Raw genomic sequence first — 26,672 nt, forward strand, 5'->3', positions numbered from 1 at the left:
ATGTGTCTTCACTATCAGGGCCTTTTAATAAAACCCTTATCATATTGAGGAATAATGAAGAATAACATTCAGAACTTACCTACTTAAAAGAACATCAAAAGTGGAAAAATAATATATATAGAATATTGGTAAAAAATATATATGGTTTTATATATATTTTCTTCTCCTAATATTTATTGATTAGATGAATTTAAGAGATTTAGTTTTTATGTAGTATGTACACATAATATGACAAGTAAGTGGGACACTATTAGAAATAAACCTTATATTAAGTGATGGGGGAACATAACTGCCTATTGTGTACAGAAATCTAGATTATATTCATAGTGGGATAAAAAAGAAAAAAGATGAGAGAAATTATGCTTTATGCTAACATCCACAAATAATAAAACACAAAAGTTTAAAAGTAAAATAGCTTACATGGATCAGTCATTTTAAATAAAATCTCATAGTAGATTCCAATATTTCCAAAATATGTATTTTGGAAGATACTTAAAGTGCCAAAATAATTATGTATTGAACATGTTTATATTAAAGACTGTTGTATATAGTCAACATATGTGGTTAGTTAAAAATATAAAGGCTAGTCTTCATTCTCTCTATGGAATAATTAAGAAACTAAGGCCCAAAGTAATATTTTACTTTTCTAGGATCTTAGAGTAAAGTAAAAGTTAAGCTGAGACTTTAAAGTGAATATATTGCATTAGAATTATTCTTTCCAGAGATGTGTCATGTATAAAAAAATCTTTATCTGTGCAAACTCCTCTTATAAAAATTAAGGTAATTATGAAGTTCTTAGTGAGCTGAAAAATAATGTAGCTGAAGGTTGAATTCTGTGTCCCAGTCATTCCACACTGCTGTGATGTGAGGGTTCCTTTCTTTCCTCACCATAATTCTCACACAGCTGCTCCTGTACCTAAGGTGATAAAGGACATTAACTTTATTCATCATATCTGTACTCTAAGTAGAGCTGCTTATCACAATATTTGCTAAACATAAATATATTTTTGCCAGTTTTACATTGAAACATTTTAATTCTTGCTTCGTATCTATGTCTTTTTTCTTATGATACATTTAAAAATCATATCTATGTATTTAGAAGTATGTATGAATGTGTATGTGTGTGTATGTTTGTGTATGCAAGAAACAACAATTAATGATTAAAAAGAGACATGAATTTGAAAGGGACCAAGGAGGTAATAAGAGATGGTTTGGAGGGAAGAAAGAAAAGTGGGAGGTAATATAATTATAATATCAAAAATAAAAGAAATAATAAATAATAAAAATACTTTTTCAAATACAAGGTGAAATGATCACTTTTGGAAAAAATAGCTCAGAAATACTGCTCTGAGATAACCATGTGACTAAATTTACTTTATATACAGAAGATCAACTCGGTAGGTCATTTTATTGAACAAAAACTAGGGATTGCATTTAGGAATCTTTCTTTTTTTTATTATCTTGAGTATTTCTTATATACATTTCAAGTGTTATTCCCTTTCCCGGTTTCCGAGCAAGCACCCCCTCCCCCCTCCCCTTCCTTATGTCTAGTCCCTGATTTTAGTGGGATTGCTTCAAGTTTCTCTCCATTTAGTTTAATGTTAGCAACTGGTTTGCTGTATATGGCTTTTACTATGTTTAGGTATGGGCCTTGAATTACTATTCTTTCCAGGACTTTTATCATGAAGGGGTGTTGAATTTTGTCAAATGCTTTCTCAGCATCCAATGAAATGATCATGTGGTTCTGTTCTTTCAGTTTGTTTATATAATGGATCACGTTGATGGTTTTCCGTATATTAAACCATCCCTGCATGCCTGGGATGAAGCCTACTTGATCATGGTGGATGATTGTTTTGATGTGCTCTTGAATTCGGTTTGACAGAATTTTATTGAGTATTTTTGCATCGATATTCATAAGGGAAATTGGTCTGAAGTTCTCTTTCTTTGTTGTGTCTTTGTGTGGTTTAGGTATGAGAGTAATTGTGGCTTCGTAGAAGGAATTCGGTAGTGCTCCATCTGTTTCAATTTTGTGGAATAGTTTGGATAATATTGGTATGAGGTCTTCTATGAAGGTTTGATAGAATTCTGCACTAAACCCGTCTGGACCTGGGCTCTTTTTGGTTGGGAGACCTTTAATGACTGCTTCTATTTCCTTAGGAGTTATGGGGTTGTTTAACTGGTTTATCTGTTCCTGATTTAACTTCGATACCTGGTATCTGTCTAGGAAATTGTCCATTTCCTGAAGATTTTCAAGTTTTGTTGAATATAGGTTTTTATAGTAAGATCTGATGATTTTTTGAATTTCCTCTGAATCTGTAGTTATGTCTCCCTTTTCATTTCTGATTTTGTTAATTTGGACGCACTCTCTGTGTCCTCTCGTTAGTCTGGCTAAGGTTTTATCTATCTTGTTGATTTTCTCAAAGACCCAACTTTTGGTTCTGTTGATTCTTTCTATAGTCCTTTTTGTTTCTACTTGGTTGATTTCAGCTCTGAGTTTGATTATTTCCTGCCTTCTACTCCTCCTGGGTGTATTTGCTTCTTTTTGTTCTAGAGCTTTTAGGTGTGCTGTCAAACTGCTGACATATGCTCTTTCCTGTTTCTTTCTGCAGGCACTCAGCACTATGAGTTTTCCTCTTAGCACAGCTTTCATTGTGTCCCATAAGTTTGGGTATGTTGTATCTTCATTTTCATTAAATTCTAAAAAGTTTTTAATTTCTTTCTTTATTTCTTCTTTGACCAGGTTATCATTGAGTAGAGCATTGTTCAATTTCCACGTATATGTGGGCATTCTTCCCTTATTGTTATTGAAGACCAGTTTTAGGCCGTGGTGGTCCGATAGCAAGCATGGGATTATTTCTATCTTTCTGTACCTGTTGAGGCCCGTTTTTTGACCAATTATATGGTCAATTTTGGAGAAAGTACCATGAGGAGCTGAGAAGAAGGTATATCCTTTTGCTTTAGGATAGAATGTTCTATAAATATCCGTTAAGTCCATTTGGCTAATGACTTCTCTTAGTCTGTCGACATCACTGTTTAATTTCTGTTTCCATGATCTGTCCATTGATGAGAGTGGTGTGTTGAAATCTCCCACTATTATTGTGTGAGGTGCAATGTGTGCTTTGAGCTTTAGTAAGGTTTCTTTTATGTATGTAGGTGCCCTTGTATTTGGGGCATAGATATTTAGGATTGAGAGTTCATCTTGGTGGATTTTTCCTTTGATGAATATGAAGTGTCCTTCCTTATCTTTTTTGATGACTTTTAGTTGGAAATTGATTTTATTTGATATTAGAATGGCTACTCCAGCTTGCTTCTTCTGACCATTTGCTTGGAAAGTTGTTTTCCAGCCTTTCACTCTGAGGTAGTGTCTGTCTTTGTCTCTGAGGTGTGTTTCCTGTAGGCAGCAGAATGCAGGGTCCTCGTTGTGTATCCAGTTTGTTAATCTATGTCTTTTTATTGGGGAGTTGAGGCCATTGATATTGAGAGATATTAAGGAATAGTGATTATTGCTTCCCGTTATATTCATATTTGGATGTGAGGTTATGTTTGTGTGCTTTCATTCTCTTTGTTTTGTTGCCAAGACGATTAGTTTCTTGCTTCTTCTAGGGTATAGCTTGCCTCCTTATGTTGGGCTTTACCATTTATTATCCTTTGTAGTGCTGGATTTGTGGAAAGATATTGTGTAAATTTGGTTTTGTCATGGAATATCTTGGTTTCTCCATCAATGTTAAGTGAGAGTTTTGCTGGATACAGTAACCTGGGCTGGCATTTGTGTTCTCTTAGGGTCTGTATAACATCAGTCCAGGATCTTCTGGCCTTCATAGTTTCTGGCGAGAAGTCTGGTGTGATTCTGATAGGTCTCCCTTTATATGTTACTTGACCTTTTTCCCTTACTGCTTTTAATATTCTTTCTTTATTTTGTGCGTTTGGTGTTTTGACAATTATGTGACGGGAGGTGTTTCTTTTCTGGTCCAATCTATTTGGAGTTCTGTAGGCTTCTTGTATGTCTATGGGTATCTCTTTTTTTAGGTTAGGGAAGTTTTCTTCTATGATTTTGTTGAAGATATTTACTGGTCCTTTGAGCTGGGAGTCTTCACTCTCTTCTATACCTATTATCCTTAGGTTTGATCTTCTCATTGAGTCCTGGATTTCCTGTATGTTTTGGACCAGTAGCTTTTTCCGCTTTACATTATCTTTGACAGTTGAGTCAATGATTTCTATGGAATCTTCTGCTCCTGAGATTCTCACTTCCATCTCTTGTATTCTATTGGTGAAGCTTGTATCTACAGCTCCTTGTCTCTTCTTTTGGTTTTCTATATCCAGGGTTGTTTCCATGTGTTCTTTCTTGATTGCTTCTATTTCCATTTTTAATTCCTTCAACTGTTTGATTGTGTTTTCCTGGAATTCTTTCAGGGATTTTTGTGTCTCCTCAGGGATTTTGTGGCTTCTACTTGTTTATTTATGTTTTCCTGGAATTCTTTCAGGGATTTTTGTGTCTCCTCTCTATGGGCTTCTACTTGTTTATTTATGTTTTCCTGGAATTCTTTCAGGGATTTTTGCAATTCTTTCAGGCATTTTTGCGATTCCTCTCTGTAGGCTTCTACTTGTTCTCTAAGGGAGTTCTTCACGTCTTTCTTGAAGTCCTCCAGCATCATGATCAAAAATGATTTTGGAACTAGATCTTGCTTTTCTGGTGTGTTTGGATATTCCATGTTTGTTTTGATGGGAGAATTGGGCTCCGATGGTGCCATGTAGTCTTGGTTTCTGTTGCTTGGGTTCCTGCGCTTGCCTCTCACCATCAGATTATCTCTAGTGTTACTTTGTTCTGCTATTTCTGACAGTGGCTAGACTTTCCTATAAGCCTGTGTGTCAGGAGTGCTGTAGACCTGTTTTCCTCTCTTTCAGTCAGTTATGGGGACAGAGTGTTCTGCTTTCCGGCGTGTGGTTTTTCCTCTCTACAGGTCTTCAGCTGTTCCTGTGGGCCTGTGTCTAGAGTTCACCAGGCAGCTTTCTTGCAGCAGAAAAGTTGGTCTTACCTGTGGTCCCGAGGCTCAAGTTCGCTCGTGGGGTGCTACCCACGGGCTCTCTGCAGCGGCAGCAACCAGGAAGACCTGTGCCGCTGTTTCCGGGAGCTTCAGTGCACCAGGGTTCCAGATGGTCTTTGGCTTTTTCCTCTGGCGTCCGAGATGTGTGTGCAGAGAGCAGTCTCTTCTGGTTTCCCAGGCTTGTCTGCCTCTCTGAAGGTTCAGCTCTCCCTCCCACGGGATTTGGGTGCAGAGAACTGTTTATCTGGTCTGTTTCCTTCTGGTTCTGGTGGTGTCTCAGGCACAGGGGTCCTGCCGCTCCTGGGCCCTCCCCCACGGGAGCCCAGAGGCCTTATACAGTTTCCTCTTGGGCCAGGGATGTGGGCAGGGGTGAGCAGTGTTGGTGGTCTCTTCCGCTCTGCAGCCTCAGGAGTGCCCACCTGACCAGGCGGTTGGGTCTCTCTCTCACCGGGTCTGGGGGCAGAGAGCTGCATTTAGGAATCTTAAATGAACTGGATATGTCATAATGAGTGCCATTCTAGTCCATTTTACTTTGCTTATCCTCTGAGTTCAAGGAAGTCTCAAGTAGGGCAGTTTGCTCTTGCAGAATGAGTTAGGCAATTTCAAGGTGTCTCCAATGGAAGATTTCCTCTTTGCTGTAAACACAGAGGGCTTTCTCTTCATAATGGCTGCAATTGTCCTTCGAAGGTCACTGCCACTTGTGTGATATGATTCTACTCATAGCTTTACCATGTCTTGACAATGTATGCAGTTTAGTCACATGTAAATGCTCTGACTTCTTCACACATCTTTCTCACAAGTAACATACTCATCAAGTAACCAGCTTGCTTTACTATTGCCATGATAACATGACTAAAAACAACATCGGAAGCCAAGGGCTTATTTAGCTTACAGGTTATAATTCATCAATATAGAACCTGTGACAGAAGCCCAAGGCAAGAACCTAGAGGTAATATTTGAAGCAGAGACAATGGAGGAAAAACAATACTTGTTTGCTATTTATAGTTCCTTAAGCTTATATTTTAAAAATAAAATTATAATTACATCATATTCCCTACTTTCCCCACTCTCCTACACTACTCCTGATTCCTTCCCTCCCCAATAGTGATTCTCCTCTTCTTTAACATTTGTTGTTATGTGTGTGTGTGTGTTAATGTGCACATGCACACATGAATATATGAATACCCCCACTAACTACTATTTTATGAAACTCAGGATCACCTCCCCAAGCAGATACTGTGTCCTTTTGACTGTTTCTTCCCATATCAAACTTTAATTAAGAAAAAGGCCCACAGACCAATTGTAGACCTGAGTAAAGAGGCATTTTCTTATTTGAGGTTCTTTCTTCCCAGATTACTCTCTAGGTTGTGTGGTTAATAAAAAAAAATAAATAAAAAACAAAAAAAACCCATAGAATAAAAAAAAACAGAGCAAAAAAAAGACTAATCATCATGCTAGAAAAACAGAAAAAATTAAACTGCAATTCCCTCCACCATACTGCCAAGGTTGAGGTACTTAACAATTTATGACTTACTTAAGGCATAAATACAAAGAGATTTTAAGATAGACCCAACACTTAACAGACAGACAAGGATGAGTCGTGACTTAAAAGTGTGTGTGTGTGTGTGTGTGTGTGTGTGTGTGTGTGTGTGTGTGAGAGAGAGAGAGAGAGAGAGAGAGAGAGAGAGAGGTTTTAATGGGGCAATTTACAAAGATAGGTTGCAGGTTGCAAAGACGGAAATGAGCCAGAAAATAAGAAAGAGCCAAAGGAATAGGACAATTGCCAAAGTTAATATGAAGCCAAGGATTCAGTCAGAAGCCTAGGGAAAGCAGTGTGAATCACCCAGGTTGAGGAGGAGTTGGAGGCAGCAGTGAGTTGAACCAGTCAGCCATGGTTCAGAAAGTAGGAAGGGCGAGCTTATTCCGCAGTAAGCCTCTGAGATGACAATTCCATCTGGCCACTAAAAGTTATTTTTATAATTGGTAGACATAAGAAGAACATAATCTTTACATCACCAAGAGCAATATGTAAGGCATGGTTCTGCCTCTGCAAAATCATTTGCCAAATGCATAATACCAAAAAAGTACAGATTAATGATCAAGAAATGTTCATTTTAACATACTCCTTGATTTCCTTATAAATGTTATCAGTTCATATATCTATTTTCTCATACCCATTAGACAAGTCACTGTATAATAGAACCTCAATGCAAAATTAAACTTTTTTTTGCAACTCTCACCATTTAGGAAAAAAACTACTCCTGGGAATCTTGATGTATAGCACATTATTCCAGCTAAAAAAAGATAGTTGTGCCATGGAATGCTAACCATTCCCAATTCTGTAGGCCTCAGGGCCTTTTTGCTCTTTACCATGTGGCAATGTTTTATTTATCGCTGAACATACGACATTCCAAGGTATTCTAAGGAGGGCAAGGTGCTAGGGCATTTGGCTCTCCTGAGACAATATAGAAAAGTTACAGTGAGTAAAAGAAAAATAAATTTCTACTTTTTGATTATTTTCTGAGCTGTTTCAAAGCTTCTGTTTTGTAAAAGCAAATTATAAATCAGTAAAAACATTCCCCATTGTATACTCCTCATCCATAAAGCAAAGGAACAATGAATACCTATGGCAGTAAGTTTGAGCCTCAAATAAGAGAATAATCATGTCATCAAAGCACATGAAGTTTTAGATAGTTAGCATCACAGATCTTAACCACAGAGGGACAATTCATGTTTTTCTTCCTTTGATTCTCTTTTCTGTAGTAGAAACAGACATCACTGTAGATTGAACCTAGAGCCACATACCAGCTAGGAAGCACTCTACCACTGAGCTTCATTCTCATTCCTCTGAACATATGTTATCCACTCACTCACTTGGAAAGATGCGTGGGATAGAAAAGAAGGACTCAGTTTTCTGTTTATCAGGTCCAATAAACAGTTCCCAGAAATAAACTTGCCACCAATGAACAACTAGTATTCAGTTAAATATGAAAGGGGAGTGAAGAATAGTCCTTTAAGCTGAGGGCTGACAGCTAGACTTATGGTAACATTTATTCATTCACTGTCATAAGGTTTTGCTACCAATTAACTGGTGATTTGGAAATGAGGAAAAACTATCTTGATATTTAATAGGAAATTTCTGTTAGTGAGCAAAATTATTCCCATAAGTGTTCCCAATGATATAAGTATGACTCAGCATTCCATCACATTGATTTTTTTCATAAACACATATATTGGATATTTTAAAATAGAAATGGTACCCTGGGAAGAAGATTTCTGTAAAAGAAAAAACAAACTGAAAACAAGCAAACAAACAGAAATCATATTCTTAGCTTTTAAGGAACCTGAACTGTAACAGAATATATTAGCACACAGTAGTTTTATATGTTTCAGGAGTGATTTTTCATTAAAAAAACATTACTTGCTTATGTAATTTTGGTTCATTTTAAACAACAAAACTAAACCAAAGTAAACAAACAAAAAAGAAAAACCCTGTATTTATTTACTACCAAACCCAAAATCTAAATCAGAACAGTAACATACAAAATGTAAAAAGACAAGGGCATGCAGAATAGTGTGAAAATATAAATTGTGTTATGCAAAGGGTAAAAGAGTGACAAAATTATAATTCATAAATTTATGTGTCCAAATTAAATTTCTGGGTGGTAAGATGAGAAATCGTGCCTGTTCTGCTATGTTCATTTTAATTTCTGAACAAAGGAAATGTGTGTATAAACTATCTCCTTATTCTCTTAGGAGACATGAAGCACTTCAGTAATAAGGAAAAGTGAGGTAAAATAAAATTTGAAGATAATTTAAAAATGTATAGTTATTATCTGTTTTTGTGTTCTTCCCAACAAATCTTGAAATTACAGTCTATAGTTTATTCTTTCCTCCTACTTAAAATTATGTAGTGGAGAATAGTTCCAAACTTTTAGCTTTTAAAGAAAAACTTAATGCTACAGTGTGCCTACTTCTACATAGAAGGTCTTCATGTTCTTCAACTGTACATGCATTTTAAGGAATATCTTTTATGGGAAAGGAATGTCATAGTAAATCTATATAAATCCTTTCCAAAATGAGTTTAGGGTTTGATTGAATATTAGTTTTTCCTTAATTAAGAAACTATCAACACTTCTAGGCAATATTAAAAATCACCCAAAGTGAAATATAAATGACAGTAAGATGTAGCATTCAGCAAGAAATTTGGTTCAATGATTATTTCATAGCAGAAGTTATGGAGTATCTACTAATTTTACATACTAACACTTGTTCATGCATAGCATTATGATATAGTGTAGTACAAGTTACTATATGAATTCAATATAAGTTATATTCTAAATCCCACTAAACCTGCACTTCGCACTATTGTTTGACTAGTTTCTATCACATATGAAGAAGTAGAGGCTGATAGACTTTTCATCATAAATCTCCATTATCATTTTGTTCTGTCACTTTTCCAGAATTGCAGTCAACTGTCCAAGAAACTCATTAAGAGAATATTGTATGTGTTTACATCTGACAACTTGGGATTTGATAACCTATAAGAGAGCTCTTTCTCGAAGAAGATAATCTCTTTCTCAGCAGCTCTTGACTGTATGTACCTCTTCTAGTGTTGGAGGCCATGTGACAATTTCCCAGCATACATCGGCATGTCTACTGTTGTACATCTTGTCTGGCCAAGCTACTGCTGAGATTTCTTGTGTGTAGCATCTTGGTATTCCTCTTCAACAACTTTCATAAGCTTTGGGTGTTGGGGTTATGCTGTAGATATAATTGATGATTAGTAACCCACGATAATTTATACTTACGCAATGTATGTGTAGTTGACCAACTAAGAAGTTCATCCGGGCTCGAGACCCCATATGTACAACAATGCCAAGCAACCAGAGCTTCCAGGGACTAAGCCACTACCTAAAGACTATACATGGACTGACCTTGGACGATGACCTCATAGGTAGCAATGAATATCCTAGTAAGAGCACCAGTGGAAGGGGAAGCCCTGGGTCCTGCTAAGACTGAACCCCCGTGAACTAGACTGTTGGGGGGAGGGCGGCAATGGGGGGAGGGTTGGGAGGGAAACACCCATAAGGAAGGGGAGGGGGAGGGGGATGTTTGCCCGGAAACCGGGAAAGGGAATAACACTCGAAATGTATATAAGAAATACTCAAGTTAATAAAAAAAAAGAAATACTCAAGTTAATAAAAAAAAAAAGTTCATCCACCTTCAGAAATTTGATTTTAATTTTAAGTACAATGACCCATACTGAAGACTTGCAATCGAATACCTGAAATACTATTTTATTTTTGTGAGGAGCTGTTGTAACTGACATATAAAAAAATGAAGTTGCTAATTAACCTTTGAGAGGGCTTTCAATCCATTCCCACAGCAAAGGTCTTGTACTCTAGCATTGTTTGGATCCTATCATTTTATCTGCAGTTCTTCTCAAGGTAGCTCATTGCTTCCTTGTTCCTGTTCTAAACTCTGTATCAGCTAAATATATCACTTCCTATTATGTAAAGAGACATCTATTTTTCCTTATCCTATCACTGAAATTATGAAGAAATTTTGTTTTCTTTTCTTTCAACAATTGCCTTAGAAATATAATAAATTCTGCTTTAAAAAGTGAAGTATAGCATTTAGCTTGCTTAGTCTATTTGGGTATTTATCACAAAATAAAATAAGCTGGGTTGCTTATCAGTAACATTCATTTATTTATGTCTTTTCAGATATGATGACTTGGGGATCCAAGATCAGTGTGTCAACAGATTCAATGTCCAGAAAGATCTCATTTGTCTTATTGGCAAAATTATTTTCTGTTCTTTCCTGGAGCAATGAGGTAACTAGCTCTCTACAATCCCTACAGCCTTTATTCTAAAGTTAATCTGATACTCACTAATAGTACATCTACAATTTAACACATGAATTTAAGCAAGACAAAAATATAAATTGTTTTTTTTAAAAAAACATAATTCCTGAGCTTTATTCTTTCTTATTTATTGTGACAAATAAGAAGTTTTTAAAAAAATCAAACTTTTGCCAGTAAAATCTTTGATGATTTTATGTTTAAATGCCTTCTTTTTCTTCTTTGTCTTACCAAACAAGGTTCAAACTTTGAGATATGTATGATGTATATGAACACATGATGGGATTAATGGACAGAGACTGGAGTGCTACCTCAGGATTCCAAGTGTGCTCTTTCTCCTTCCAGCTAATTATAATACTGAATAGTAAAAGAGTACAAAACATTTCTCTCCTCTAAAATATTGACTGCACATTGTGTTTTTCATCTACATAGGAATATATATAAATACCAAAATATTCTAAGACAATTTCCTTCATATGCATATTAAAGGCTCCTGTTAACAAAACAGTAAATTGCATTTTCTATTTCTTCTCCTATTTTAAACTTTCTTTGTTATGATTATTGCTATCTCTCTGTTCTTTAACATTGACTGCTATCCTTGGCTGACTCTTTTATTGCAGTTGCATTAACTGCATTTATTTTTAACTTAAAAAAAAAACCTAAGGAAGAAAAATATGATTGTCTCTTCTCGATCAGTTCATCAGAACGCCTACACACAAAAAAAGGTCTTTGAGGAGACTATTTCTACAGATTCCCCCTAACTTTAATGTCAAATAGAACAAAATGAAGTTTTTTTTCCTTTTCAGTAAAGCATACTTTTTTTGTGTACTTTTAAATTCCATTTTAGCTCACCTTTAAGGAAAAAAAAGTCTTTATGTTACAATAGAATTGGCTTGTCTTCATTTATTCATCATTAGACTAAATGCTGGGTGGAAATGCTTTGTGATTTATTCACTTTGAAATCATCTGGTATTAATTAAGGTGGAAGGACATTTACAACAATCCCTGGTAAATGAAAAGTATTTAGCCTGCTCCACCTGACTGTGATGCATTTGCTTAAGAGTTTTTCTAGCCTCAAATTAACATCTAGAAGGTGCAGTTTGTATATGATTGGTGGTCATGTCAGTGTAAAAGTACAATACTGTGTCGTTCTGAGGGTGCTGACCATCTCATCATTTGCCACATAACTTCTGAGTTGTTATTTGCCTGAAGTTTGACCTTGCAAGGGAAAAGGATAGTATTGTCATGCCATGCAAAAGAGCCTGGGTAAGCAAGGTTTTAACTTAAAGAATTACCACTCAATGAATTACTTTTTCCAGACACTCACTCTGTTTATTTATTGATAGGAGTCCAAGCTCATCACTTTCATTTGTATTCTCTACATCAAAATTAAATTTCTCTTGGCATTATCATTAAAAAGGAAGAATCAGCCTACCTAATCACAGCCTATTACCACAGAAGCATGTGACTTCTCAGTGGACAGAGTAAAGAGTAAAAAGCCACATGTCTGGGCCTTCCGTGATACAGTACGGCATTAAGGCATCAGAAGTAGTAGGCTTGTTTGACCTTTTCTCAGGAAGCAAGTAATGTATTAATGCTTCTGTACAGTTAGTATAGGGGATGCTATAAAGAGACTATATTCACCCACTAAACCATATAATATACAATTACAGAAAGCTTGCCTGAATACTTAGACATCTCTCTATCTATATTTCATTTCTATATTGAGGTCAACTATTACTTAAAATGAATGTTTTATAGGACAGAAAGAAATTGGTTTGTTGTTTTTACTCATGTTCAGTGTTATGATCACTTGAATAGATCACTTGAACGGGAACAGAATAATTTATTTGGGATGTTGGAGTCAAACTCTGGTATCACTCATGAAAACCTGCTGCCTGATTCTATATTGGCTCATCTCCAGTCAACTGAAGCAGCCTGTTAGTTCAGAGAAGAAAATATTTTAAATCTGAGAATTATGAAAAAAATGAGATGTCTTGCAATCCTTGCCATGAAAATCGTGGAAGGCTTTAAATAAAAAGTTAACTTTAACTTTTTCACATTAAAAGAGTAAAAAATGAAAATTCTTTATAGCAATATACTATAAGTTTATGTGTATATAGTTTTTCTCAAAATATTTAACTTTTCCTCTGCAGTCGAGTGGTATTTTTGTGCCACAGTTGACTAAGCCATAGTAATCATTAAACTGAGGATTAGAATGGAAAGCTATATACAACACTAACCTTGCTCTTATAATTTCTATAAAATTTAGATTCATTCTGTTGTGGATAAAAGTCTCACAGAAGCAAGAAGCTAGTAAAATTATTTAATCATTAGTCACACTGATTTATTTAGTATTTTCCTTTGTCATGTTCTTTAAATTCCTCAAAAATTTAAAAGATACCTTTTGAAAATATGAGTCTTCTGAAAATAATTTATAGAAGTCATAATATTCTCTTTCACATCAAATTTACATTTATGATTTATGTCAATATAACTTTCAAACATTTGTGACTTGTACTTGTGGTTTTGCGTTATACAAAAGATAAAAATGATAACATGAAATACATTTTCTTGGCCTTACTCTGTGTTTCCCAGCTGAATTCAGAGTAATTTCCCAATAGTCTATATACCTTCCTGTGTCAAGCTGTTGGGTATTAATACATGTGATTTTTTTTTCTCCTAACACCATTTTGTTTCATGGAGAGATAAGTACAGAGCTTTTCTCACTTAAAAAAAAATATAAATTGGCCACAATCTGAGTTCAGGAAATCATTTTGCAACTTTCTCTGTTCTTTTTCTTTTCCTTTTCCATTTTTTAAGCTTCAGGTTTTACATTCTATTGCTTTTATAGCAAAATGTTCCTTAGGCATAGCTTTTAGAAATAAAGATCCACTTGGCAATTAAGGGGATGATTTCATTCAAGCTATTGCTATAAAGAGAATGTTCATTAGAAAGAACAGACCCAGAAGGAAATGGAGCCTGGGGTTTTACGGGGGCAAATGGAAAGCAAAAGTATAATCAGGCAGCATTATGTTAGCGACAAGGGAAGTGGAGTAAGTGGTTAATTCTTAGCAAAAGCAGAGGAAATTTTCGTTAGGAAATTTTAATATTTCAAAATACTGGGAAAATTTTATAACTATCTTCTTTCTGAAGTTAACCCTTATTCTTATCACTCACATGTTTGTTCAAAGTTAACATCACTAAAAAAACAGCCACAGCTGATCAAAATACAGACTTCTGGCCCACAGTCTCAACTGATACATCTACAAGACAATTTCTATAATTAAAGATAAAGAATAATTGTGGAAGAGAGGTAGAAGATTGTAACAGCCAAAGAAACAGGAAGTTTGCTATTAGACGGTATCATTTAAAAAGATCAAAAGGCCACATTCCTTGATGCCTCAACAACATCTCCGCCTAAACATAAGCTGATCAGGGACAATATCAATAGATATGCTAATATGGAAGAAAAAAAAAACCATGGAGCCTCAATTCAAAACAAAGAACTATAGGCAACCAATATACAATAACAAGAGAACAGCTTTAACAAGGAAAAACATCCCAGCTGGTTTTCTAAAACCAAGTAGTTGTCATCCCTGAAAAGATACATATAAAATAAAAAAGATACAATACACATGGACATCTCACACACACACACACACACACACACACACACACACACACACACACACATAAAAGAGCAAAATGACACTTAAGGATGGCTTTTAGAAAGGTGATGAATTTATTCAAGCTCTCTCTTTATAAATTTATATATGTATTCTATTTATATAAATATATGCAATTTATATAAATAGATTTAAATAAATATAAATAAATTTATATGAATATATTTTTATAATATATAAATAAAATGCAATATATGCAGACAGTTAAGGAAAAAGCATGAATTTGAATGAGCAATGAGCACACATAGAAAGGTTTGAAGAAGGGAAGGGAAGGGAAGGAAAGGGGAAAATAATATAATTACATTATAATTACAAAAAGTTGTTGAAAATATTATCATCTTTAGCTCAACAACTCAGAAGTTGTCCATAATCCTCTTGAACAGAGAGGATATGAAGAAACAGAATCAAAACATTCTTCTGATGCCATATTTGTTTTTGTTGTGTTTTTTTTGTTTTGCTTTGTTTTACATTTTCTAAACCAGTAGGAGCTTTTTATTATTATTATTATTGAGAGCTAATAATAAAGTTAGTTTGTTTCAGAGTCTTGAATACGAATACATAGAATCATATGCTAGTATGATTCTAGTCAGGTATCAAACAGCCAAAGATTGTACTCTAATCTGCCTAGTGTATCCCAAAAGGTTGTTGAGGAAATGTTCTTTATTTGTAATCTCTTAGGATACTAGGGCACACGTTGAAGACCTGACAATCCTGTTCGCAGTCATGGCTGACTATTAGGATACGAGTAATGCAATTATATTTGTTGAACTAATAAGAGATTATGGCTCCAGATTTTCTTTTCTTTTCTTTTTTTTTTTTCGGAGCTGGGGACTGAACCCAGGGCCTTGTGCTTGCTAGGCAAGCGCTCTACCACTGAGCTAAATCCCCAACCCCCTGGCTCCAGATTTTTAAGAGAAAAAAATACTCTTGTATTGTCTAGTGGAGACATAAATCATTTGAAGTTTTTATCAAATCATCAACTATAGATAAGCTATCTTTTGTTTTTGGGGAAGGAGAGCAGCTGCAGTGTTCCTAAGTAACTGATGGGATCTAAAGGGTTTGATTTTTGTTCTACTCATGGAAACTCAGGGAGGATATTGAAAGTTTTAGGAGGATTGTTCCCTTTATCAAAATAAATCTAAAAAAGACTAAATTTAATAATAATTAAAAAATAAGCAGTACAATTGAGTCCAGTTCTTAGTATTGTAATTTTGTATAGTATTATACAAATAACCTTGTATTTACCAGGATTATTTAGAGAAGCAGAGCAACAGAACAAAAACTATCAAATCTTATCCAAATCTGCTATCGCATACCTCAATACCAAAGAGAATCAGGAATGTGATTCATTCCTATGGATTAACTCAAAGCTGAAGGAGATGACGTTATAGATTTCAGCCTGAGACTGAAGCCTGTGGAACAGGATCTTTGAGTATTCAGGACCAGACCTTATTACAGCTCAAAAAAATGATAGACAAATATGTGAAACTTCCTCCTTCATTCTTTTCTTTAACCTTGAGTGGACTAAGGGATACCTCCTCCCCATGAAGAGGACAGGCAATATTCTTTAATGAGTAAACAGATCCAAATCTCATCAAAATGCTAATCTCATTCTGAAACACTAAGATACCCAGCAGTGATGTAGACTAATATCTACTGGTCAGGCCGCTGACAAAATAAATAGATAGATGAAAGGTAGATATGTTGATAGATAGGAAGATAAATAAATTGATAAAGAAAAGGAAAAAGAAAGAAAGAAAGAAATATGAACATTTACAGTTCCCACCATATTTGTCTATTAGTTAACGGGGAAACTGTGAATTAAGTCTTTAATAAATGTGATAACCATGATGGCTAAAATTGATTGTCAATTTGATATAGTTTAGAGGGTGCTAGAACTGAAGTTTTGCTTCTGTCAGATTGGCTTTTAAGCATGACTTGGAGCATTTTCTTGAACCCTAATATATATATATATATATATATATATATATATATATATATATATATATATATATATATGGATTTGAGTCTTGCAGAAAGTCAGTAATAACATTCAGTGTGTTCGTGTGAGTGTGTGTGTGTGTGTGTGTGTGTGTGTGTGTGTGTGTGTGTGTGTGTTTGTGAATTCTACCTCAAGCTCCTACCTTGGGTAGTTGGGGTCCTTCCATAATGGACTATAACCTGTAAAATGAAATAAAATCTTCCTTTCCATGCCACTTTTTGTCAAGATTCTTTATTATTGCTACATAAAATCTAACCAGAAAAAAAACAAGTTAGATATAACATCAATAAATAGAAAATTACATTAAAGCAGAAGAAGAAGGAGAAGGAGGAAAAAGAAGAGGAAGAAGAAAGGAGGAGAAAAAGAAAGAAAGAGCTCAATGACAATAGCAAAGCAGGTACCAAGAGTTTTAAAAATCATAATGGGTATCATATAAAAGACAGTTTATATTATGCGTTTAGTAGTTTTTCCTTGTCTCAATTTCTTCCAGGTTTACCACTACTTCTCTACCACTCAATTTCAAGGTTTTTTGTTTTGTTTTGTATTTTGTCTTTAAGTCCACTGAGTGGAATGTTGTTGTCCAAACATATCTGGGTATAAGGCCAACTAGTGGAACATATTTTACTTACGAGACTTCATACCCAGAATAAAACTAACACTGATTTCAATTGCCAATAATTCCCATATTAGGGACGAAAGATGTCATGGTCTTGAGATTTTATGAGTCTTTTTCTTAATGTCGAAATTGCTGCGAATTCATATACACAATCAGCCAATGTGAGAAAAAGCACTTTTCTTTTAGACATCTCCCATTGTGACTCTTACAATCTTTTTGCCCAGCTCTTATGTGGGAATCTTTGGTCCAGGGGGTAGGTGTGTGATACAAATATTTCATTTAGGGGTAAACATTCAGAAGTATCTTATTCCCAGTGTCTTGAACTTTACTGATTTCAGTGTTAGTCACCATCTACTATAAGAAACTTCTTCTTTGGTGAGGAAATATATTAAAATAGATTAATACATAGCTATAGCAATAAGCCATCAGAATTCGGTTATTATTATATCGATTTAGCAGAATACTAGTAGATGCTTTTTCCTATCTAAATATAAACTCAAGAGTGAGTCTTAAATATAATTAAAAGGTGCTTTGATACTTTTATAATGTTCATACCGCTATGGCATCAATTAGCCTACCTTGCTAGCAGAAATTATTATAACTCAGGGGGCTCTAGTTTATGGACCAATGATTACTTGTGTTCTCTGGTAGAATGCAGAGCCCTGTCCATCATTGTAACAGCCAGACAGTAGAGATTAAACTGGAAGTCAGGATTACCATGAATTCTCTAGGGTTTATGATTTCTTTTATATCATCTTCAGTGATATCCCATTATCAATAATTTTAGAAGAGGACCTTAAGCAGAAGAAATATTCTGTAATGTTTAGGGAACTCTATATTGCCAGAAAAGTTTATATGTAGTGTCAAAAGCCAGTTCACAGTAGAAGAGGGGTTATATACAATGATACCTAAGGTTAAAGATTTCTTGAAACAGTTATAGAGTAAAAGTCACAATCTCTTACAGTAGAAATATCTTAACATATGTACACACATTTCAATTGAGTCATCCTATACTTGGGAGAAAATGTCTGTCTTAGTTAATTTTCTGTTGCATGGACAAAAACCAACCAACCAAACAAATATAATCATGCTTATAAAACAAAGTACTCAATTGGTTTACCGTTTCAGAAGGTTAGAGTTCATGATGTCAGAGCAAAGGCACAACAGTAGAAACAGCTGAAAGCTCACATTTTGATCTTCATAGAGAGCTAAATCAAAATGGTGATGATTTGGAAAGCTCAAAGTCCACCTCCAGTGAGGTGCTTCCTCTACCAAGGCAATACCTCCTAATCCTTCCCGACAGTCACCAACTGGAGAAAATTATTCAAAGTTATGAACCTACTGGGGCCGTCCTCATTGAAACTCCCAAGATGTCCCTACTAAACACCACAGGCTTTCACACAAACACATTTTTTCTATTCTTTTACTGCTATCTGAGAGGGGGAAAAATTCTCATAGAAAGGCTGTCCTTTGCTATGGAATAGGGCTCTGAAATTGGTGTACTAATTAGCAGATAAAGAAATAAAATATTGCCTTGTGGACCTTCTTCCCCAATGGCTTTGCAGAACAGTTTCAGAAGGAAAGTCCGTAGGAGTTAAAGGTTTGTCACTTCAGGAAGCAAACCCAAGAGACTTTTAAATAAACTGTATCTGTATTAATTATAAATTTGAACACATTTTGCTCTTTGAAAATTCCTTAAATATTACAAACCTCTCTCTATCCCTGGCCTGGTATAACCAGCTTTAATCTTAGCACTAATTTTAGTGAAAGTCTGGGGTAATTTCCCCAAAAAGAATTATATATAATATATTTCATAGAGCCAATGCTATTTCAAACTATTTTTGGTTATGTTGTCTACATAAAATCCATTATAAAAATATATTTCAGTTTAGATTTGATAATAGAAAGTTGGAAGTACTCACATGCTGCTAATAAGAAAAATATTACTTATTGAGTCCACAAAATAACATTATCACTATGAAAAATGTTTAATATGTACTTAAAAACCTGTAGTAAGCATATAGAAAGAATAATATATAGCTTTTATATACATAATTTTATTCTTTGAAAAGTTCTATCATATATGTGTAGAAAGAGGTTTATTGCATTTTACTTAATTTTGTTTTAAGTCCAATTGTTAACAATCAAGCAAATCCAATGTTCCTGCACTTACAATTGTGAAAATTCCAACTTCATGAATTAACAATATGCTTTAGCTTTTGGATGCTTTGCCAGATTTACTATCTCCTTTTCTGTGATAAGCAAGGGATTGCCTATATACGTGGTCATAGGTGCACATGACCATTGCCTAAATGGTCATAGGTGCACATGTCAGGAAATGTACATGTTCACACTAGTGTGTAGGAGACACAGGTTGATGTCATGTGTCTTTGGAAATTTATCTCCAAGTGCCTTTACTTGTAATAGAGTATTTAACTGAGCTTGAAGATTGTGAATTAATCTAGATGGTAGTTTGGTGGCCTGCAGAGAGTGGCCCTGCTCTGTTCTTACAGGAAGGGGGTAGAGAAGCCCTCCAAGTTTGGCTTTTGCATAGATACTGGGGATCAGTACTGAGTTCTTGTGCTTATGAGACTGCTAATTTATTGACTAAATCATTTTTCATTCTCCTCCCCCTTTCTTTTGTATAAGACTTTTTCCTCTCATTCTTTATAGCTGTATGGCCCCTCAACATTTCTAAAGACATATGCCATAGACTTATTTATATCTCATCTCAATCACAGTGTGACCTCCTCTGAAAAAATTTCACTAAGAAAAGAACCTGTCAAATATATTTTTCACATTTACGTTTTATAGTTGCAAATGGACATTCACTTTTGAATTCTATTTTTTTAAATCAATACAAATGAGATTATGTGTTATCCAGAAACAACACCTAGCATCTTTTTAATCAAAGTGATAGGGGATTTTAAAAGTGATATAATAGCATTAACTATTTTAAAATTGGAGACTTTGTGAGCTAATTAAACAAAGGCATGAAAGCAACATTTTTTTGCTCAGATAGCTTTTCTCAAGGGACCAGAATCTTCTATCCTACTCTTTGTGCAAAATATGGTAAAGAGCCCTTATTTGCCTGGTTACTCGTTTGAATTCTGGTGATCCCAAAGGCCTGATGTTTTACCTTTCTTTTCAAATATTTAATATATATCTATTGATATGTATAATATATTTACACGAGCTGGTTTGTTTTATAGGAGGTAGGACCTTCACATTTGTAGTATCTGTTTTCTCTACCTAGATGCCCTCTGAATATATAAGCTATTTTGTTATGTTCATAACCCAACCTCTATCTTACATCTTCTCAACTTCCTTAACTTTTCCCCCTAATTAATGTATTTAATTTTTCTATCATAAGGAATTATATCTTCTTGACACCCCAGTACAAATCTATATAAGGTTATTTCTTAAGTAACCTGTACAAAACAGTTGTATCTTAAATCTCTTGACATAGAAGGAAGGCTGGACAGATTGGTCTGCAGTTAAGAGCACAGACTCTTCTTTCAGAGGTCATGAGTTTAATTCCCAGCAACCACAGGGTATGTTACAACTATCTGTAATGAGATCCAATGCCCTCTTTTGGTGTGTCTAAAGATAGTTACAGTGTACTCATATAAATAAAATAAACTATTCTTTAAAAAAAGTAATATAGGCAAAGTTTTCTTAACTCTTAGTCAAGATAAGAATAATGAGGTAAATGATAATCTATAATTTCTAATTTAAGGGTCATAACTCCAATATTTGCAGTTAGAATCCTTTATTACCTACTTGGGGAAGCATATATTTTATGTCACAGGGTAGCTGCTCTTCTGTAAATAATCATATCCTCTGATTTTGACCTATGAAGAGTGGGATTCTACTGGAAATGTAAGAGCAACATATAATAAGCAAAGCAATCAATGTAATATCTTAGTCATACATGAATTAGATATGAAGCACTTACCAAGTAATTGTTCAAGGAAACCTGGGAGCTATTGGGAAATCGTTTGGTCTGCAATGCTTACCCGTGTTCCCATTTTCTCATGTGCCTTAGGCTTATCTTGATTAAAATTTTATCTGAGAACACATGTGGAGCTCAAGCAAGTCTTGGAGTCCTCAGGATGAGAATCCTTATGCATAATGGAACCATAATCTTACTTTGTAATCCTAATCCATGAAACATCATAGAAATGAACAGATTGTGAAAATCATCAAAGTAGATTTTTAAGTGTGTTCTCAAAGCTTTCTCTGTGATTATAAATCAGCATATTTTTTCCTTGAAACTGTTTCCACCAGTGGACCCGTAGTCAACATGTCAGTGTATTTCAACTGTGGAAGACAATGGGATGCCAGATAAAAAGCTAAATTCTAAAGGACACATAATGAGATAGAAACTCCAAGTTTGTAAAGCCAGCTCTTCCCCAATATTTCATTATTTGAGCAATACATTTCTATTTATTCTTTAGAAATATGAAAAGTGTTTCTGCCACATTTAATAAAAAAGAAGTTTGACTAATATATTATTTAAGAGCAAAATGTTGTATTTTATTCATATATTTATTCTTAGTTTTAATACAATGTCTGGCACACTTAGAAAGACACAGTGAATTTAAATAGAAGCATAAAACTAGTGAATATTCTTCAGATAAATTTAGATATATTTGTATGTCCTTAATAAAAGGAATGAAAGTCATAACTTAAAAGGTGTATAAGTACATCATATTGAATTTACAGTAATTAGGTGCAGTATAATTGCCTTTACATAATAAAGCAGTGTATAGTAACTACTCTTAGATATAATACTGCAGGAATGTCAGGAGCCATCATTAGAAGAAGCTAAAAACTAGTAGTTGATTTAGCTGAGATGAGTTTGCCTTGGATTAAAATCTACGACAGATTTTTAAAAAGATTCCTGCTCTTAATATGATTTCCTGTTGCTAAATATATATAACAATCACTTGGCATTTTGAGAAGATCTCTGCAGACCTATGGAGATATACTATTTTGTATTGATGTTACATAGACAAATAGATAAATATTCTATAAAATCCTGGCTTGTTTCAAGTAATTTTAGGAAGAAAGTTTTTAGAGACCATCTTAGCTGCTAGCAAGATATAAAGAATTAGAATCAAAAATAGAATGTGTCCACTCCTCAGAGAAGTAATACCAAATAATAAGAAACACAATGAGCATTCATAATCATACTAGAAAGAGAAAGACTTGGGGCAACTTTGTGTTTAAGGGAAAACATTTAGGTCAAAGGATAATGTCACATACATGGCAAAGCCATGTAAAAGCTGTTGCTTTGAATTTTTAATGATATTATAATGAAACACTGCTTTGAACTAAATATTAAGATTCTTCTGTAACTCCCATTTTATGTAACATTTTTATCTCAGAGGTGATTTTCTAAAGATCATTTTGTCTAAGAAGGTATATAAAGACCAGAGAAAAGAAATAACATTGTTGATTGAATTGCTTGGCTTGGGGAGCTTTTCCCCCATCCACCCATCTATACATAGAAATATATGTGTCTGTTTGTCTATATGTTCTCACGCAGGTATATGTGTATGTATGTATGCATGTAAGTGTGTATGAATAGTTGTGGATTTGATTGTGACAGACAGTTGGGCCCAGTCTTATGTGGGTATATTAAGGTTTGAATGTATATGGGTCTGTGCATATTTGCCTGTATAAACCATCTTAATACTTTTCATTTCCTCCCTCCCTTGTTTGCAAAGAGTTAACCAGCTTAATTTGACCAAAAAGGCCTCTGGCTAATCCACCAGAGAAAGGAGAACCACTTTTCACTTAATCTGCTGATTCAGGATGAGATGCCAAACAGTTTCTAGCCTCAGGAACTTAGACAGGCAGATCGGCTATCACAGCAAAGTGGGTTAGATTTAAGACAGGTAAATGGTTTCTTATTATACAGCAACCCTAAATATTTCGTAAGACCCCCACCAATGTTGTTTCCCCTCCTCTGCCTCAAGAAGAACCAAGAACAAGAAAGAGGACCTGCTGGAGCTGGCCCAAGGCACAGCAATATTTTAATTCTTTTTAATTGTTTCAATTTGTGGTGCTGAATAGTAACATTTATAGATAAAATGTAGGTTCTGTCTTTTAAGGAGCTGAGTAAATAGCAGTGATGCAAAATTAGAGCAAAAGAAACTTTTCCATTGCAGGTGGGATTATAAAACCACTTAACTCCTTTATGCCTACAAAATATGTCAATGGTTGGTTGTAAAAATTTTATCCATAAATGGCCAAACTCAAAGCAAATAAGATGTCCTTCCATTGGTAAATGAATAAAAACCTTGTTAGAACCAGATAAAAGTTAGCATTCAGCACTAAAAGCAAATTTCCTGTAAATCATTGAAAACATGACAAAAGCATACATACTACTAAGTTTTTCAATAAGCCATTATGGAAAGACTGTACATGGCTGTAGTTATGAGCCATTTATACATGGATAAAGCTAGGAGTCTGCAATGGTGTCAAGAGTTTTACTGGGAACATGAGAGAAGAGTCGTATACATGGGGAGTGGCAACATAGTTTAAGGCAAGGTAATAGGTGTTGCATAACAATGAAAACATGTCACCATACATTTGTTAAAACTCATAAAAAATACAATTCCAATAGGGTTAGCCATGTATTGTGACCTCCAAATATCTCTTTTTATATAGCTCCTTTAATTCCAGGATTCAGGAGACAGAGGCAGGCAGATGAGTTTGAAAGCGTCTGATCTACATTGTGAGTACCAGGATAGTCAGGAATTGATAAAGAGATTCTGTCTCAATAAAACAAAACAAACAAAAAACTTCATAAAACAAAAACAAAAAAAGAATCAATAAAAAAAAGTCTATGTTCAACAGTAACATTGCTGTAAATCATGAATAATCTATGTCAGCAGTGCATTAACACTGACCAGTCAGTGCCCTATTTCTGTGATAAAATACCCTGACATAAGGGAAATTTTATGGAGAAAGAGTTCTCTTTGAATAATGTATTCCAGATTATAGTCTATCCAATTGCAAAGAAGTTGTAGTAACAGAGATTTGAGACAGCGTTTTACGCTATGTCTACTGCTAGCTGAGGGAAGAATTGATGAGAGGCAGTGATGCATACATGGTGTTCACTTGCTGGCTTTGCCATGCTCGTGTCTAGTTCCATTTTACTTTCATAAAGTTCATGGGTCCTAAGGAGTAGTGGTACCCACAGTTGCATTTTTCTTCCAGGTCAGCACCTCTAATTAAGACAATTCTCTACAAATATATTCGCAGACTAAAACACTATATACTCCCTCATAACTCTTACCAGATGATTCTAGTTTACATAAAATGACAATTTAAGTTCATTAATGCAGTCAGGTATAATGAACGTACCCTGTGGTGAAGCATGCTGCTATGAAGGAAGCCTTGATGCAACAGGAGCAAAGTCTAGGTGAAGGCACCTAAACTTTCTTTCAATTTTACATTGACCCCAAAAGTACTTTAAAAACAAAAATATCTTGAGAGGAACTACAAAACAAAGAATAATGAACTTATGTAGCCAAAGAAATTGGAAAAAGTTAAGCATAAAGAAAGGAATTCCTTATTTTGTAATGTCGACCTTGGTGAATCTAACAACAGGCAGATAAAGTTTGATGATGGCCATCTCTCTGCACTTTTTACAACTAAGCTAGTCAGTACCAAAATATTATTTTATGCTTTTGTAGGTCAGAAGGGAGAGTAGACAAATGACCAACAAAGGAAAACAGAAATCAGACAATGAAAGTAGTGATACAAAGGGGCACAAGTCTTTGCTTGAAGGAGAAGACCCTACAAGTGTGGGCTCCCTGTAAGAATCAATGCCCCTGTACACTTACAAGATGGAGTTGTTTTATGGCAGGAGGGTCAGGAGGAAGTTGAACATTTCCATTTCTGACCTAAAGTTGGACAGTGAATAGTAGTCAGAGTGCTAAATGACCCATATGTTCTGTCCAGGCCAGACATTCCTTGAGATCCACAGATACAGGCAATCAATAATCTAGAGAAATAAGTTAACTTCCAGGAAGAAAATTGATAAAGTGATTAAAATTGTCATGGTTCAATAAAATTGAAATATATAAAATGGCATGACCCTGGCTGACCAAAAGTAGAACTCTCATGGCAGTGACAGAATGAAAGGGGTGAAAGTCTTCAAACTTGCTTCTAATGACAGTGACGGTGCCTCTCTGTTTCTGAAAGCTAGCTGAAATATGGGACTAGTTGTTTGTTCATGTGTGTGTTTGTTTGTTTCTGTCATTTTCAGAAAGATAGCTTTTAGGCCATTGGTCTTGATGACTGGTTGCTCACTGCCGCACTATGCCCTGAGCATCTCTGTCCAGGTGACCCTTTGACCACAGTACATTTGCTTTATAGCCTGTGATCTTGAACGGAATCTAAGGGTTGCCTTCACAGGATGCCTGGTAAAGTGTGATTCACAGCATCTCCCAAAAACATAGGGAAGGATAGTTGACCAGGAAAATCTATGAGGGTGAGAACTTACCCAGCTTTTTCTATTTGGTGTGAAAGAAACATCAGTCTAAAAGACTGTTTAAAAATTTGCCTGAAAATTGTCCTCATGGCACTTCTCTTTCTTGTCTAAAATACACAAGGATGGGAATGTATTACTGCGGTATGTTCTCTAAATATCTGCTTTTAAAAAAATCCCCAAAAATGGTCACATGAATATTATCCTTGGTCTGGATTTCAACATGGAAACATTATTACTTTCCATCCCCTTTTGTCTATTGAAGGCACTATCAAATTTTACTTTATTTTTGGGTTTTAATGTGAAGTTCTAATTAAATATGAATTACTAAAAGGAGAAAACCCAACATGAAAGTCTTAGGTCTATAAAACTCTTTTAAGAAAAACACCTTGTTCTGAGAAAAAGACAGTGCATCAAGAACAGGTCTCGACTCTGTCACAATTAACAGATTCATGCTGTACTATCAATAAATTAATCCTTACTGCTAAAAAAAACCCAGCATATATTGAGCCTGGTGATACAGTCCTGTGATCCCAGGTACTTGTCAATCTGAAGCAGAAACACCACAAATTCAAGAACTGCTCAAAAAAAAAAAAAAACTTACAAAACTTCATGTAAACAAAATAGACTTTCATTAAAAAAAAAGGCCGAGGTCTGTGTTCAGGTGCAGGACAAAAATTAACAAAGCACCTTGCATGTAATTTCTTTAACCATAAGCATACATATCACATGTTTATTTCCTTGAACACTAGTAATGAAGATGCCTAACTTTACTTAAAATTTCACTATTTTCTTAATGTAATAATCCTAGACAATAATAAACCAAGAAAGCATCATATATTATTGTAATTCTTCCCATGATTCAATAAGGAAACGTTATCGGATATTCAGTAACTCAGAAATCAGTTTATGAAAACATTAGTGAAATAAGGCTAAAGAAGTATCATT

This window comes from Rattus norvegicus, chromosome 11 (assembly GCF_036323735.1).
Source record: "Rattus norvegicus strain BN/NHsdMcwi chromosome 11, GRCr8, whole genome shotgun sequence".
Classification (NCBI taxonomy): domain Eukaryota; kingdom Metazoa; phylum Chordata; class Mammalia; order Rodentia; family Muridae; genus Rattus; species Rattus norvegicus.